This window comes from Phyllobates terribilis, unplaced genomic scaffold (assembly GCF_046119375.1).
Source record: "Phyllobates terribilis strain yellow unplaced genomic scaffold, ASM4611937v1 Scaffold_8__6_contigs__length_399053987, whole genome shotgun sequence".
NCBI lineage: Eukaryota > Metazoa > Chordata > Amphibia > Anura > Dendrobatidae > Phyllobates > Phyllobates terribilis.
Genome location: NW_027362768.1, coordinates 65791283 through 65808757, shown reverse-complemented (window position 1 = coordinate 65808757; position 17475 = coordinate 65791283). Strand labels below are relative to the sequence as shown.

General features: G+C 47.9%; 1 protein-coding gene across 3 annotated transcripts in view; it reads right to left on the bottom strand.

The window, feature by feature from the left end:
- The window catches only part of LOC141156717 (E-selectin-like), a 1180370-nt gene that overhangs the window by 608413 nt on the left and 554482 nt on the right, over window positions 1-17475 (bottom strand). The gene's annotated exons all lie outside the window — the stretch shown is intronic.

The window sequence follows — 17475 nt, the reverse complement described above, 5'->3', positions numbered from 1 at the left end:
AACCCTAACCCTAGCACAACCCTAATCCTAACCCTAGCACAACCCTAAACCTACCACAACCCTAACCCTAGAGTTTATTTTTTACGCCTTTCCTCATGCAGTATAAGTTATTAGATGTAGTGATGAGTGAGCACTAAAATGCTCGGGTACTCGTTGCTCGGGTCGAGCAAATTGGAAAACTCAGGTGCTCGACCCGAGCAACGAACCCAATATAAGTCTATGGGAAACTCAAGCATTTTTCAGATGGCTCCAACCGGCGGGCTGCAGAGGGCCTAAAAATTGCCCAAATTGATGGGAACAGTGCTCAAATGACATGGGATTAGCATGGGGAATACCCCTGGAAGCATTTCTGACTCCCAGGTCACTGCTCTCACAATGTTGTCACAGTTATTACGCCACTTTTACGGACCGACAATAAAACATATCAAAACAAAACCAAAATGGATTTTCCTGGGAAATATGTTAAGGAACATCCTTTCCATGACATGTGCAATGTATAAAAAAGCAAAATAAATAACCAAAAACAAAAATACTCCTCCACACCTTGGGCTATGTTCACACGTAGCGTTTTTGATGCATTTTTGCACTTTTGCATTGCTTTCAACAAAGACAAATGCATTCACTGGGAAATGTCATTTGAACATTTTGCAATCTTATCTGGCCATGTGGTGTGTGACACATCATCAGACACATGCATACAGTGCTGAAAAGACATGGGAACAGCATGGGGAAGACCTCTGGAAGCATTTCTGACTCCCAGGTCACTGCCTAAAAGTGTGCCCATCATAAGTGATCCTTGGCGCATGTGAAGATGCCTCCCGCCATGCACCTATCGTTGCAGACTTGCAACAATCACCGTCCACGTCCTTGTCCCAGTGCAGCGTTCAGTTGTCCCTACCCCATTCCTTGGAATGCAAGCGCAAGTATGCAGCCAGCCACCCACCCACCAACAGGCTGCAATACTATATTGCCAAATTTTTGACAGCTGCTTACACTTGAAATGTGGCCTTTTAGGCTCGTGGAGGCGGAAGCATTTCATAACCTCATGCCAGCGGCGACAGGGTGTCCATACTCGGTCTCCTGCCACCACTGTTTCTCCCGGTGTCGCCTCCGCCTACCACAAACACGGGTCCCACAACATCACCCGTGCCCTCCCCAGTGCATTTAATTTCTTGAATACAGAGTTGGACAATGGCATGACCTGTAATGTGGTTTAAGAAATAACATGCATAAGTATGGCGGATCCACATTAAAAAAGCAGCTATAGAGTGTCCGGGAACCTTCCGCCACTTTTCTTAGCCAGGGCTGCTTCTCGGCAGGATTGGAAGGGCCCACTAGAGAACCGGAGACTCCTCCGGCGGGCCCTGGCTTCTCCTTCAGGAGAGTTCATAGTGCCGAGGTGAGGCCATGATGATGATAGAGGCCACCATCTGCTTAGTTTTCTGTTACTTGGAATGCAAGTGCAAGTATGCAGCCAACCATCCACTCACAGGCCGCAACACTAAACTGCCATTTTTCTGGGCAGCTGCTTGCACTTGAAATATGGCCTTTTAAGCTCGTGGAGGTGGAAGCTTTTCACAACCTCATGCCGGCTGCGGCCGGGTGTCCATACTCTGTCCCAAGCTGCCATTGATTCTCCCAGTGTTGCCTCCGTCTTCCAGAAGCACGGATCCCACAACATTTCCCGTGCCCTCCCCAGTGCACTTACTTGGAAGGACCACCTAACCACAAACACGTGGACAGGTGAATGTGGCCAGGGACGGTACGGAGCCAGTCCACAACTTTTTTTGCTGAGAGTTGTATTTAGCTCGGTGAAAATACTTGCATAGAGGGAAACCGTATCTACTCCGCTGTCATTTCTCTGTCACCAGGTTTCGCCCATTGTAACACACGACCATACCTGGCTGTATGTTCAGAGCCACAGATCAGGCTGCTGTGTTACAGCTTTCAACAACTCTGCAGCGCTGGGCGGTTTGTCAATTAAGCATTAAGCATGTTATCTTCAGCACAGTCTGTTGCCGCTTGGCCAAGGTAGTGCTGCAGTGCTATCAGCTTGTGACTGATGTGGTCATTTCGGAGATGGAGGAGGAGGTGCATGAGCTGAACAATGTGATTACATTGAGGTTAAATTGGTGATGCTGTTTTTTATACTAAAGAAAGATCCGTGTGGAAGACAGGGTGGTGGTGGTGGCTAAGTGACTGAAAGCATTATCCGCTTTCCAACAAACAACCTTTTGACACTGCTCTGGGTTCAATAGTAGTGTACTGCGGACCCCTAGAAATTGGGACAGGAAGGTCAGGAGAGAAGATGTGGGTGTTTGTTGTGGCACAATTTCGGCTTGCCCATGGCCTTGGCCTCGGCCTCTGCATGATCACATCCAGTTCCCCGTCCCTTGCCCCGTGCCTTGTGCATTTTAAATGGAGGACAGTATCTTCCACGCTCACTACAAATTACTTAGTTTGGAGCAAACTTATATGTGATCCGTGTGACGGAGAAAACAGAGTTTTAAATACCTGGCCTGTAGGTAAGTAGTTTGAACAGCAAACTGCTGTGAATTGCTTCACTGACACATTAAAGGAAATTTTTAATGGAGGCCAAAAATGGCAGTATTTTCTGACAACGTATATGTGATCCATTTGATATAGAAAACACAGTTTTAAATAGCTGGATTTCTAGCGCTGTAATATGAAAAGGACCTGGCTGTATTCTGCAGTGCCAACAAGCAAATGGCACAGAAAAACGGTGTTCTCTGGATTGCTTTTTAAGCAAATAATGAGGATTAAGATCCAAAAGAAAGTATTCCTGGCCCCTGAGACCTGGGCCTATGTATATAAATATCTAACAGCAGCAGAAGGCAGAATTCGAATGGAGCCTCTTGTGCTATATGCACTGCAGTCTGCTATATACACTGCCTGCCTATATACGCTGCCTGCCTGATATCTCTGCAGATGGATTATTCCTCAGAAGGACTGTTTGTTAAGATGGATATGTGTAATGTACGGTTTTTCTCCCTACACTACCGAATACACAAGCAAATCTCTCCCTGACGCAGCAGCTGCTCTCCCTACACTGTCTGATCCGGAGTGACTGTGACAAGCATGGCGGCGCCAGGTCTGATATAGACCTGATGACGCTGTGCAGCCAGCCATTCACTGTATTGCTCACACTCAACATGGCTATGGCATTACAGTGCATGGCAGGCAATCCCTGCATGCTCATTGGCTCTCTAAAGAGTGCCAAACATACAGGGAGGGGACCCGAGTTCCCGCCCGAGCAACCCGAAAATAGTCGGCGAGCGCCGAGCATCTCGAGCAGTGAGATGCTCGGGCGAGCACCGAGTAGTAGCGAGCATGCTCGCTAATCACTAAATCACTAATTAGATGACTTTATTCTTCAGATCAATGCAATTACAGCGATACCAGATTCAAATCGGCTTTTTATTATTGACAGCTGTCACACACTAAAAACCCTTTTTTTTGCAAACACTAGTTTTTGCATTGCCAAATTTTGAGAGCTATAATTTTTCCATATTTCGGCCAACAGAGTCATGTGACAGCTTGTTTTTTGTGGGACAAGTTGACGTTTTTATTGATACCATTTTCGGGCACGTGACTTTTTTTATCACTTTCTATTCCGATTTTTGGGAGGCAGAATAAACAAAAACCAACAATTCAGGAATTGTTTTTCTGTTTTTTTTTATGCCGTTATGCGTGTGGTAAAATTGATAAGGCAGCTTTACTCTTCTGGTCAGTACGTTTACAGTGGCCCATATTTATATATTTTTTTATGTTTTGGCGCTTTTACACAATAAAAACAATTTTATAGAAAAAATATTTTTTTTTGTATTGCTTTATTCTGAGAGCTATAACTTTTTTATTTTTCAGCTGATGGAGCTGTATGGCAGCTTGTTTTTTTGCGGGACAAGATGATGTTTTCAGCGGTACCATTTTTATTTACATTCATCTTTTTTATCGTGTTTTATTCCATTTTTTGTTTGGCTGTAGGATGATAAAGCATCGTTTTTTGCTTCGTTTTTATTTTTATTTATTACTATGTTCACTAAAGGGGTTAACTAGTGGGGTATTTTTATAGGTCAGGTCATTCCAGACATGGTGATACTAAATATGTGTACTTTTATTGTTTTTTTTTCCATAATAATATATATTTATGGGTACAATATATTTTTATTTTTTCGGGGATTATTTTTTATTTTTTTTAACATTTTTACAATTTTTTAAAAATATATTTTTTTCATTTTCTGGCACTTTTTTACTTGTACACTATGTCCCACTATAGGACTTTCACTTTTTGCAGCCTGATAGCTTATATAGCATAGAGATGCAGCAGCATCTCTATGCTATATACAGCCTGTCAGCGCTGCATGCAGAAGTCACTTTGGTCACGCACTGCACATGACCAAAGTAACTTCCTGCATTTTGGTGACCCAGATGTCGTCATGATGACATCGGATCACCATGACAACCACCGGGACCCAACAGGGACAGCGCGGGACCCCGGAGAGGAGGTAAATAAGCAGAGCTTATCTCCCCTTGCTCCCGGAATGCTGCGATAGACTTAAATCGCAGCATTTCGGAGGTTAATGTGCTGGGAGTGGTGCGGCACCACTCCTTGCACATGGTACTGGGTTCAATTCGGCACGAATGTGGCACATTTGGATTCATGATCAGAAAGGCGAGCAGTTTTACGTAAATTTAGGAAAATCTGTAACGTTTGGTGAATAAGTGTGGGAACATGATTGCGGGGCAATTACTAGTGTTTTTAACAGTTTTTCTAGCATAGTGCATGTGTATGAAGAGCGGGGGGGATGTGTTAGATGAGTGGAGGAGCTGGGGAGAGATCAGAAGAGGTCAGAGCAATGGTGCGCTTGTAATCTTTTTTTTTTTTTCCCTGTAACTTTAAGTGAGGAAAGTGCGGCTAGCCAATCAGAGAGCAGCAAGCATCCACACTGTCCAGACTCAAGAGCTTCTGCAATTGGCTGCTGCAAGCCCTTGTAGCCCACCTTTTGATTTTGTAGGGTTGAAATTCCACTGTATGTATACTCTGCAGACCTTCTGAGTGCAGAGCACAAAAAACTTTTTTTTTTTATTTGCTTATGTGATAGTGAAAGCTATAGTAGCCCACTTTGTCATTTTTTGTGGGTGAAATTCAGCTGTATGCACAGTAAAAAATATATATTTTTTTCTCCTGATAGCCCAGAAAAGATTTTTTTTGTGTCACAAACGTGATACACTCTGCTAAAAGCCACCTACTACTTTAGTGGCGTTGAACTTCAGTTGTCTTCAGAATAAAAAAATAGATTTTTTCTGTTGCTAACCAAAGTCCAAAAATTTTTTTTTTTCTCTCTCAAACATGTTACACTCTGCTATAAGCCACCTGGTCATATAGTGGCGGTGAAATTCTGCTGTATGCAGCGCTTATGTAGAGTAAAAAAATCTATTTTTTGTTGTTCCTGATGTAATTACAGCAGACTAGATCTGAGTTTGAAATAGTTTGGGGAATATCTTGTATGTTACACTGGCCTCATCCACAGTAAAAATACTTTATTCTGTTCCTAACATTATACAGCAGGGGACATCTCAGTTTGAAATAGTTTGGACAATATCTTGTATGTTATACAGGCCTCATTTACACTAAAAAATACTTTCTTCTGTTAGTAACATTATACTGCAATCCATATCTTACCTTATTTAGTGCTGCTGAAATTCAGGTGTGTGCAGAGCTGTTGCAAAGGAAAAAAATCTAATTTTGTTTTGCTAATAGTGTGCTCCTACCACAATATTTGAGCAACATGAGTGGAAAAAGAGAGGTTGTGGTGGAAGGGGGAATAGGCTTGGTGTTCAAGGTATACGTGGGGTAGGTGGTAATGTTAGTGAAAGCAAGTAGTGAACCAACACCGTCATGTCCTATCTGAATTCAGCTGACAACTTCTGCTACTGGATGGGCTACTGCACTCCCTTTCTTTGGCAGCCGCACAGCGATATGCCTTGTTGATAAGGGCCAGAAAGAGCAGGTGCTCCAGTGGATGGCAAGCGCTGCTTCAAGTGGCCTCTCCTCTTCTTCCTCCACCTCAACATCACACACAGAACATTTCACAAAGGTGGTGACTCGCCCCCTGGGCCGTGGGGCACGCGGAACCGAGCGATAGAGAGACGCTGGGAGTAGTAGTGGCGGCCCGGTCCCGCGGCTCAGGGTGGTCAGACCAATGGTAGTCTGCTATGCTCTATTGATGATAATGTCCGACTACGCCACCCGTGGATTGCGGTTATTAGGAACCGCCGCTGCAAGGCAGTCCGCTGGGGCTGATGATGTGTGCAGCTGGGATGGTGTGACTCCCCACGGGAAGAGTGCGGCCCCATGGCAGTGTAGTGGATGGTGGGAGTGATGGTAGTGAGAGTCTCAGTACTGATAGTACTGGAGGCGCGAAGGAGCACACGGACAACAAGTTACAGTCCAGGGTCTTTACTCACAGTTCATTTGTTCCGGGTCACTTCTGTCAGCAGTAACCGCCCGAGCCGTGCTGCGTCCACCAGTTGAGGGGCTCGGTCAACTCCCAGGCAGTTCAGGAGCATGGCACAGGACTCCCTTTAATCCTTTCTCTGGCCTGCCTCACCAGTAACCCACTTTTGTCTGGTCGCCGCGGACCTGCGCAGGTAAACGTGGGCCCCGTTCCCCGCTGTCCTTTATGGTGCCTTCCTAGCAGGTTTGATGAGGTGCTGCACCAATAAATGGTCACAGCCTCCGGTCTTTGGCTGAGGGTTGTTTCTCCTCCACCAACTTGGGATCCGGTACCCTTAATCTGCCTGACCCTTCACCCTGGATTCTCGTGGGTTCTTAGGGTCCCTTCCACCTTCTTGTTCCTGAGCCCTTCTGTTTCTCTGTCTCTTCTTCTCCTTTTCTGTTCCTTCCTGTTCCTTTCTGTTCCGTTCTCTTGGAGCTGAGATGAGCCAAAATCTCAGCTCCCCTTCACCTCCTCCTTGGCCTCTCACTAGGCCCTTCTGGAGTAGAGCTCCTACAGAGCCTCTACTCCCTGTCTTCTCCTCTCTGGACAGAACCTAGATCTAAGATGGTGCCCACCTTTAATACCTCCCTCTGACCATGAGCCCAGGTGACCAGCAACCAATGGGCTCCTATCTACGCTCAGGAACCAACCCCTATCTGCCCCTACAGCACTGGGTGTTCCACCCCCCTCCCCACTCCAGACAGGGACATAGTTGGTCGTGCCTGCACTTCTGTCTAGTGGGAGCACCGTTGAGCTGTCCCTCGGAAATGGGGTGTGTGTGCTGTATGCAGCTAACTGAGCCCTGGTCCATACTCCATCCTTACCCGGGAGTGGAATATCACACCTCTGGTCTGAGGCGCAATACCCCTGTAGCGGCCGAACCCTCGGGGCGCTACAGTGGCACCCCAATTTCCCTTGCTTCCCCCCTCGTCACAACTGTCCAACTGCCCAACTGACTGTAGCAAAGCACAGATGGGCAAGTGTGTAGAACTGTTCACCCATTCTATTCCATGGGCATCAGAAGTGTACTCCAAACATTCACAGAGTCAAGAAGAGGAGGAAAGCATCTGCACCGATGTCAAAAAAATTTTTAGGTTGGATTTGGGGCAGGACGAAATAGGGTTTAAGCAGGTTACTGACCCTCGTCACCAAAAGTTAACCACCGGGGAGGCAGGTGATCCTGATGAGACTCAGATACCAGAGGCTCATGTAGACTGTACTGTGCTGTCAGGTCAACAAGAGGAGAAGGGTGACTCTGAGGGCGAGGAATGGGATAACACATTGGATGATGATGAGGTTGAAGATCATACTTGGTGTGAACCCAGAGTCACGCAGCCTAGTAGCTCACCTGAGGAGGTGGGGGAGGAAGACGAGGAGGTTATGTTTCGCTGCAAGGCACAGACAAGGAGTGATGCTAGCTTGAGGAGCACTGTATCCTTAGCCACAACTGTGACAGTGGTTCTGCAGCTTGCAGGGGCGACAAAGCTTGCCTAGCCTGGGCCTTTTTAGTCACTGCAAAGGATGAGCCAACTCACATTATCTGCACACTTTGCAAGAAAAATCTCAGCATAGGGAAAGGTGCAATAATTTGACTACTACATGCACGAACCTTCACATGCGCACACAACATGAGTTACGCTGGGAATCTCACTGTGCTGAAATGCGGACCAGTTGACCTCCACAACCATCAGCTGCCCCATCAACCGCATCCACTGCTCCTTCTTCCTCCTCTGTTACAGTGCCAATTATTGTTATGCAGGTCTATCACTGCAGAACCTCCGGTTCTCTACACGCTCCAGTCAGGCTGAGTGAGAGCCTGTCAGCTGTAACAGAAGCAGACATGCCTGCTGTATTTGTTTCACCGAGCACACCTCATGTTTCTCAATACACCGAAACATCTGTGCCTGCACCTCACTCATGGTCCACCATTTTATCCGTTTCACCATACTCTGCCCTCTCTCAGCACTGCAGCCAGCCCTCGGTCCAGCAGTTGTGGTCACGTAAAAGATTGTTTCATCCTACACATGAGAAAGCTAAGAGGTTGAACTCCACCATCTCCAATCTGTTGGCCATGGAAATGCTGCCTTTCCGAAGATACAGATACAGTCCGCCAGTACCAGTTGCCCTGTCGCCATTACTTTTCTAAGAAACCTGTGCCTGAGCTACACCAGCATGTGGCAGAAAACATCACCCATTCCTTGACTAAATCTATGTCTGCCAGGGTGCATTTCACCACAGACACCTGGAGGAGTAAGCATAGCCAAGGGCATTACATCTCGCTGACTGGGCACTGGGTGACTCTAGCGACTGTGGGGACAGGCGGGGAAGGGGTTGCTCCACAAATCTTGGAATCACCAAGGCTTGCAGATCAAATCTCTGTGTTTCACACTTCCTCCACTGCTTCTGCATCCTCCACCTCCTCTAGGGCCCCACCTTCAACCTCTGCCTTAATGAGAAAACAGGGCAGAGCGAATCCACACCACCTCCGTACTGCACAGTCAAAACTCACCGCAATCAGGCAGTCTTAAAATTAATATGACTTGGAGATCGCAGTCATACAGCTGAAGATTTGTGGACAGCTCTCCAGGCTCAGTTTGAGCAATGGCTGTCTGCTGAACCTGGAGCCAGGGAAGGCCATGTGCGATAATGGTGCGAACCTGGTTGCAGCCCTAGGCTGAGGCAAGCTCACACACATGCATTGCATGGCTCACGTCCTCAACCTGGTGGTACAGCTATTTCCCCGCCACTATTCCGGCCTGGGTGAGCTGCTTCAGAAAGCACAGAAGCTGTGTGCTCACTTCCTCCATTCGCACCCCTCATGTCATCGACATGCATCGATACAGAGGTCTTTGTCCATGCCAGTTAACAGGTTGATATGCTATGTGCCGACACGGTGGAATTCCACTGTGCACATGTTCAAGCGACTGAAGCAGCAACAACGAGCCCTCTAGCAGTATGTCATGTCGTTTAGCCTGGGCCAATGCAGTACGGACGTGGGTGATATCATGTTTATGGAGTGAGGACAGATTAAGGACCTCTGCACCCTTCTGCAAAATCGTTACCTCTGACGATGCCGTTCTCAGCATCACTATTCTGGTCATCTACATGCTGGAGCAGACTTTGAATAGCCTGCTGCAGGAGGTGGTTGTCCCAGAAGAAGAGGAGGATGCGGAAGGGGTGAGAATGTCTCAAAGTCCCAGACTGTCGTCACACAGGTGGATGCCAAGTGACGGTGGATTACTGCGATCGATGGGGGTTGGTGATATCAGACAAACTGTTAGTGAAGGTGCAAGAGCCGAAGAACAAATGGAGACGGAAGAGGTGTCGGGTGAGCAACAGTTAGAAGATGAAGAGGATAATCATACCCTCTCTGTTGAACGTGGTTGGCAGGAGGGAACGGAAGAAACAAGCATCAGTGTTTTGCAGCCATCAATACAGCCTGTTTTTGGACCTCCTGGAAGAGCCCAACAAATGAGTGCCTTCTTGCTGCACTATCTGCAACATGATGCCCGTATAGTTAGGATTCAAAATAATGATGACTGCTGGGTTGCCACTCTGTTAGATCCACGCTATAAGAGTAATTTTTGCCAGATGCTTCCCACCCTATAAAGGGACCCTCTAATACTGGAGTATCTAAACAAGCTTTTAAGTAACCTTAATAGAGCTTTTCGCCAAGATAGCAGTGAGGCACACAATGTGAATCGCAGCTGTAGTCTTTCAACCTCTAGCATGTCAGTTCGTCAATGCTAAAACATTAGCAGCAGCAACAGAGTAAGTGGCAGAAGTAATTTCTGCGAGTCCTTTCACAAATTTCCTTGCAGCTCGTGCATCAGCACAACAGAGTACAAGTCTGACACGTGGTGAACGATTGGAGAGGATGGTGCAGGAGTATCTACAGCTAAATATGAATACCATCAAGGAGAATTTGGACCCTTTTACATTTTGGTCTTCAAAAATTAATGGATGGTCTGTCATGCCTTGGGGGTTTTATCATGCCCGGCAGCCAGCGTTCTCTCAGAACTTATCTTCAGAGCTGCTGGTTAGTGTTGAGCCACCCCCGTAGTGTTCGAGTTCGGTTCGGTTCGTCGAACACCCGTGTGTTCGCCGAACTGTTCGTCGAACTGTTCGTCGAACACCTTCGAACACCGTTAAAACCAATGGCAGGCAAACAAAAACACATAGAAACACATAGAAAACACCTTGAAAGGTGTCCAAAAGCTGACAAACTGCTCAGAAGACATAACTAACACATGGAAAAGTGACAAGTACATATAGTCATGCGAAAATAAAAGAGGTGGAGGAGTAAAAGGAGGGGGAGACACAGATATAGGCATGTCATGCCCTTCTAAAATCCAAAAAGTGAGAAGCCGACACGGCCAGTCCGCTCCTGCCCGTGCCACCTCCGTGTCGCCGGGTTTGTGCCAGAGCCGCGGTGAACCCTGACGGCCAGCCCCCCTCTCCCAATACTGGTGCCTGTCCGCTGGTGGGTCGAGCGAGCCCCCCTGTGGTGGAGGCAGCTCAAAGCTTTTTAATTTAAATTGTCTCTCTAATTTGAATGAATACACTTTAAATCCATTTACAAGGATCTATTGGAGGGCAAGTCTCATGCCAGCAGCCGCGGTAATTCCAGCTCCAGTAGCGTCCACTAAAACTGCTGCAGTTAAAAAGCTTTTATAAGGATTGAGCTCGGCTGTCCACCGCAAGGCATCCTACTGCCAGTCCCAGCCCCTATGCCTTGGGGTGCCTCCTGATGCTCTTCACTAAGTATCCCATGGTCCCGAAGCATTTCCTTTGAAAAAATTAAGTGTCTAAACTACAGGTGGTGCAGCTTGCTTAACAGCCGGGATAATCCGCTTACTAGCAGACACTGCTACTAGGCACAAAGTATTTCCTGGGCTAGATGCAGTTAAAAATTTGTAATTAGATACTCTCGTTGGATGCTGAGAAAGCATTCCATAGAGTCTCCTGGCACGCCATATATGATTCTCTTAAAAAGCTTGGGGTAGGGGTCTAGGGGACCCTTTTATAGCCAAAATCACGGCCCTGTATCGCAATACGTCACCTAGGCTGAAGATGAATGGAACTGTAGCACCCTGAGGGCTCGGTTGCTAAAGACGTATTGCACCTCACCCAGAGGTGTGATATCTCACTCTCAGGTAAGGATGGAGTGTGGATCAGGACCCGACACCTGCATGCATTACACCACATTGCCGTGGGGCAGGGCGACCAATATGCCCCTGAGATGGGCACGACAGTCCCTGTCCCTGGCTGGAGTGGGGGGAGGGAACACTGAGGAAGGGGAACCCTGTAGTGCACGAGCAGGGAGGAAGCAGTTCCTGGGTGCATTGAGAAGGGAGTATAAAAGGTGGGCACCATCTTAGTTCAGTGCAGAGAAGTCTGAGCAGAAGTGGCAGGGAGCAGGGGCTCTGCATGAGCTCTGCTCCGGAGGCGGGCCTAGTAACAGAGGCCCAGGCCTGGAAGAGGGAGAAGGAAGGAAGAGGAGCGGAGAAGGCTCCAGGAACGAGGAATGAAGGGATCCCAGGGGTGCGGACGGGCGAGTCGCCACCGCACGCCCGAATCCACCTGCGTGGAGGGGTCAGGCCAAAGGGGGAGACCGGTCCCCGAACTAGTGGAGGCAGGAAACGACCCTCAGCTAGAAACCGGAGGCTCTGACATTTTATGTGGCGCAGCCCCTCGCTACACCCGCTAGGAAGGCACCACATAGGGTCAGGGAAACTGGCGCCAAGTTTACCAAGAGGAGGCCCGAGGCAGCCGGACAGAAGTGTTGGTAAGAAAGGCCAGACAAAGGACACACAAAGGGGGTCCTGTGAAGTGCTCCAAAGTTATCTGGGAGTTGTCTGAGCCCCTCACCTGGTGAGCACAGTACGACGTGGGCAGCCGTTACCTGCAGACGTGGTCTGGATAATAAGAACTGTGAGTAACGGCCCTGAACTGCATCACTGACTCCGTGTCGTTACTGTTGCTGCCCAGCACCATCACCCCCATCCTCCGCATACACTGCCCTGAGGCTATACTCCTCCCGTGGGGAGTTATGCTACGCTCTGCTGCACCCACAACACCAGCCTCAGTGGTCTGCCCTGTAACGGCGGTTCACTCTGACCGCAATCCACGGGTGGCGTAGTCGGACATTTAAACATGAAAACCACATAAATAGTTCCGCCACTGGTTTGACCGCCCTGAGCCACAGAACTGGGTCGCCGCCACGAAGACTACAACCACCAGCATCCACCAAAAAGGGTCCGGCTCCGGGTGTCCCAAGGCCCAGGGGGTGCATCAGAACATTTTCATCACCTTTCACAATCACCAATGGGACAAGGCAGTGATGTCCTCTGTCCCCTCTCTTATACATCCTAGTGACGGAGCACCTGCTCTCATCAATTCGCCATAACCCCAATATTAGGTGGATTGAGGTGGGAGGCACCGAGTACAAGTGCTCTCTATTTGCTGATGATGTCCTAGTATATATCACTCAATCACATATATCCATCCATGCTGTTATGGCTGAAATAGATCACTTTGTTACATGGTCAAATTTTAAAATCAATGCAGCGAAGTCTGAGGCCCTCGATGTCTCCCTCCACAAATCCATATAGGATTCCATCCAGTCCAACTTTCCCTTTGCCTGGCCCTCACAGGGTATCAAATACTTAGGAATTCCTATTCATAGAGACCTCTCCCATCTATGTTATCTTAATTTTGGGCCCTTTATTGAACAACTCCATACAGACCAAGTTAGAACTGTAAGATTCACTACGTGAACCACTGGTGTTTTGTGGAAAAGCACATGTACACTGCGTTCCAAATTATTATACAAAAAGTGTTTAGGAGTGATAAGGGAAGAATTTGTTTGTTTGTCAGTTAAACTCATTGATGGTGATGTGTGTCAGGGCTCTTTATATCACTGTAAGCAATTGCAGACACCTGTGCTAATTAGTTTGGCAGGTGTGTCCAATGAAAGGCAAGACTACTTAAGAAGGCTCTCTCACATTATTAAGCAGCCTACATTTTCTGCCAAAATGGGAAAGAAAAAGGATGTGTCGGCTGCTGAGAAGCAACAAATTGTGGAGTGTTTAGGTCAAGGCATGACTACAATCAACATTGTGTGATGATCAGGATGAAGTGTCCTGGCAATCAAGAAGTATGTAGCTGATTCACAGTACACACGTGTGCGTGCTGATAAGGGCAAATTGAGGACTCTTTCCTACAGGCAATTACGTCAGGTTGAAAGAGCAGCGGCAAAAAAGCCTTGTCATAGCAGCAGACAAGTTTTTGAAGCTGCTTGTGCCTCCAACGTCCCCCGAACAACAAGATGCAGGGTCCTTCAGAGGTTTGCAGCTTTGCATGCGCCATCCTGTCGACCTCCTCTATCCACTTCACACAAGCAGAAACGGCTCCAGTGGGCCAAACATTACATGAAGACTGATTTCAAAACTGTTTTGTTCACGGATGAGTGCCGTGCAGCGCTCGATGGTCCAGATGGATGGAGTGGAGGATGGCTGGTTGATGGACACCCCACGCAAACACGGCTACAGCGCCAACAAGGAGGAGGTGGAGTAATGTTTTGGGCTGGAATCATGGGGAGAGAGATTGTCGGCCCCTTTAGGATCCCTGAAGGCGCTAAAGATGAACTCCATAATGTATGTGGATTTTCTCAAACAGCACTTCCTGCCATGGTTCAAGAAGAAGAACCGTGTATTTCACAGCAAGATCATTTTTCTGCATGATAATGCACCATCTCATGCTGCACATAAAACATCTGCATCTCTGGCTGATATGGGCATAAAAGGGGACAAACTTATGGTGTGACCCCCATGCTCACCTGACCTCTACCCCATTCAGAACCTTTGGAGCATCATTAAAAGGAGTGTCTATGATGGCGGGAGGCAGTTCACATCTAAGCAACAGCTCTGGGAGGGTATTCTGTCCTCATGCAAAACAATTGAAGCAGAAACCATCCAAAACCTGACAAATTCAATGGACGAGAGAGTTCAGAAGCTCCTTTCGAACAAGGGGTCCTATGTGAAAATGTAACATCACCTAGAATAAAGTTTTGAGTTGAAAACTGTTTGATTTCAGTTTCTAACAACCTGCTAATGCTTATAATTTCAAAAATGACCATTTTTTTGGTCTTTATTAAAATGAAAAGGTTGATCGAAAAGTTTGGGGGATCTAAGAGTGTGGCAACCCAGTAGTCATGATTACTTCGAATTCTGACAATATGAGGGTCATGCTGCAGGTAGTGCAGCAAGAAGGCACTTATGTGCCTTGCGCATCTCGGAGCCCCAAAATTATTTTCCGGGCTAGATGCAGCTAAAAATTATTTTTAATTTTAAATCTGGTGAAGCTTTAGTATAGATGGCCTAATAGGATCAGTGCTGCACACTGCTACAAAGCCCAAATTATTTTCCAGTCAAGATACAGATAAACATGATTAGTAATTTGAAAGCTTAAAATGGTTGGTAGGGTGATTTTAACCAATCATCAAGCTTTTACTCTCCCCAGGATGACACAGGGGTAGAAAAGTCGTTTCGGATCCATGATTTGTTCATCTTTATGAACGTGAGTCTGTCTACATTATCAGTGGAGAGCCGCGTGCGCTTATCTGTCAGCACACCACCAGCAGCGCTGAACACACGTTCAGACAGAACGCTGGCTGCGGGGCATGACAAGATCTCCAAGGCGTAAGTGGCTAGCTCCGGCCATTTATCCAGATTGGAAGCCCAAAAAGAGCAAGGGTCCAGTGACACAGTCGTGGCTTCAATGTTTACTTGGAGATACTCCTGTACCATCGTCTCTAGGCGTTGACTATGTGTCAGACTTCTTGTCTCCTGTGGCCTTGCAAAGGATGGGCTAAAAAAGTGGTGAAATGATTCCGCAAAATTGATGTTACCAGCAGATACTGTGGTTCTGTTACGGTTTGAGTGCTGAACACTTGACGGTCCCACGGTTGGCAAGTTGGAACTGTGAGATTCACTACGTGCACCACTGGTATTTTGTGGAAAAGCACATGTAAGATTCTGCAACAGTCTCTGCTGATACTCCTGCATGCGTGCATCCCTTTCTATGGCAGGAATAATTTCTGCAAATTTACTTTTGTACCGGGGATCTAACAGTGTGGCAACCCAGTAGTCAGGATTATTTCTAATTCTCACAATTCGAGGGTCATGTTGCAGGTAGTGCAGCAAGAAGGCACTCATGTGTGTTGCGCATCCAGGAGCACCAAGTCCCTGTTGTGTTGGTGGCGAGGTAACAATCATGCTTCCTTCCTCTGTCCTCTCCCCCCAACCTCGCACAACAGAAATGTGATCAAGGTCTCCCTCATCTGATGAGTCTTCCATCAGTTCGTCCTCCACTTCTTCCTGGGCTCCTGCACCTTCCTCACTAGTTTGGCTGCTACCATGCGCCCTGGTAAAACCATCTCCCCCACCCTCACATGCCTGCCGCCTTGGTGCTGCCGACCGTCTGGACCTTGCAGATGTTAGCCCTTCCGCATACAACTCCTCCTCCTCTACTTCCTTCACCTCCTCTTGTGCCACCACCTGACTCCGAATTCTGTTTAACATGTGCTCCAGCATGTAAATCACCGGAATAGTCATGCTGATAATGGCATCTTCAGCACTAAACATCTTCGTCGCCATTTCAAAACTGTGCAGAAGGGTGCATAGGTCCCTGATCTGAGACCACTCCTCCAGCGTGATTTGCCCCACCTCTGAATCTCGTTGGCCCAGGCTATACGTCAGAACGTATTGCACCAGGGCTTGTCGGTGCTGCCACAGTCGCTGCAACATGTGCAGAGTTGAATTCCACCGGGTAGGCACATCGCATTTTAGCCGGTGAAGTGGCAGGCCCAACGACTTCTGTAGAGATGTAAGTCGCTGAGCTGCGGGATGCGAACGGCGGAAGTGAGCACACAGCGACCGTGCCCTCTGCAGAAGGCCATCTAGTCTGGGATAGTGGGCTAAAAATTGCTGGACAACCAGGTTCAACACGTGAGCCATACAAGGCACGTGTGTGACATTGCCCCGGCGAAGGGCCGCACCCAGGTTTGCAGCATTGTCGCACACGGCCTTCCCTGGTTTCAGGTCCAGTGGAGACAACCATTCATGAAATTGGTTCTCCAGAGCTGACCACAACTCCTCAGCTGTGTGACTCACATTTCCCAGACATTTCAATGTAAAAACCGCCTGATGACGTTGAGCCCTACTGCCAGCATAGTAAGGAGGTGTGCAGGATCCCTTCTGCGCAGTTAGAAAGCTTGTGGCATGACCAGACAGGCTTTGGGTGCAGGTGGAAGACCGAGAGGAGGTTGAGGAGGCAGAGGCAGTGGAGGAACTTTGACATAAAGAGGATTGACGCACAACTCGTGGGGACGGCAAGACTTGGACAGCAGCCCCTTGTCCTGCTGTCACCATAGTTACCCAGTGCCCAGTCAGCGACATGTAACGCCCCTGTCCATGCCTACTCGTCCAAGTGTCTGTGGTGAAATGCACCCTGTCACACACAGAGTTTCTCAAAGAAGCGGTGACGTTGTGTGCGACATGCTGGTGGAGCGCAGGCACACCTTTCTTTGAGAAGTAGTGCCGACTGGGCATCTGGTACTGGGGCACTGCGACGGACATAAGGTCTCGAAAATCCTCTGTGTCCACCAGGCGGAAAGGCAGCATTTCTGTAGCCAAGAGCTTGCAGATGGTGAAATTCAACCTCTTAGCTTTCTCATGGCTAGGAGGAAATGGTCTTTTACTTGTCCACATCTGAGGGACCGAGGGCTGGCTATTGTGCTTAGACGGGGTTGATAAGGGTGTCCCCGGCAAACTGCCGGTCTGTGAGGAAGATGCAGGCGGACATGTTAGGTTGCCTTGATCCAAAGGTGGTGCTATCGATGTCGGACAGCGCTCAACACCAGCTGGTGTTACCACCTCCAAAGAAAATGATG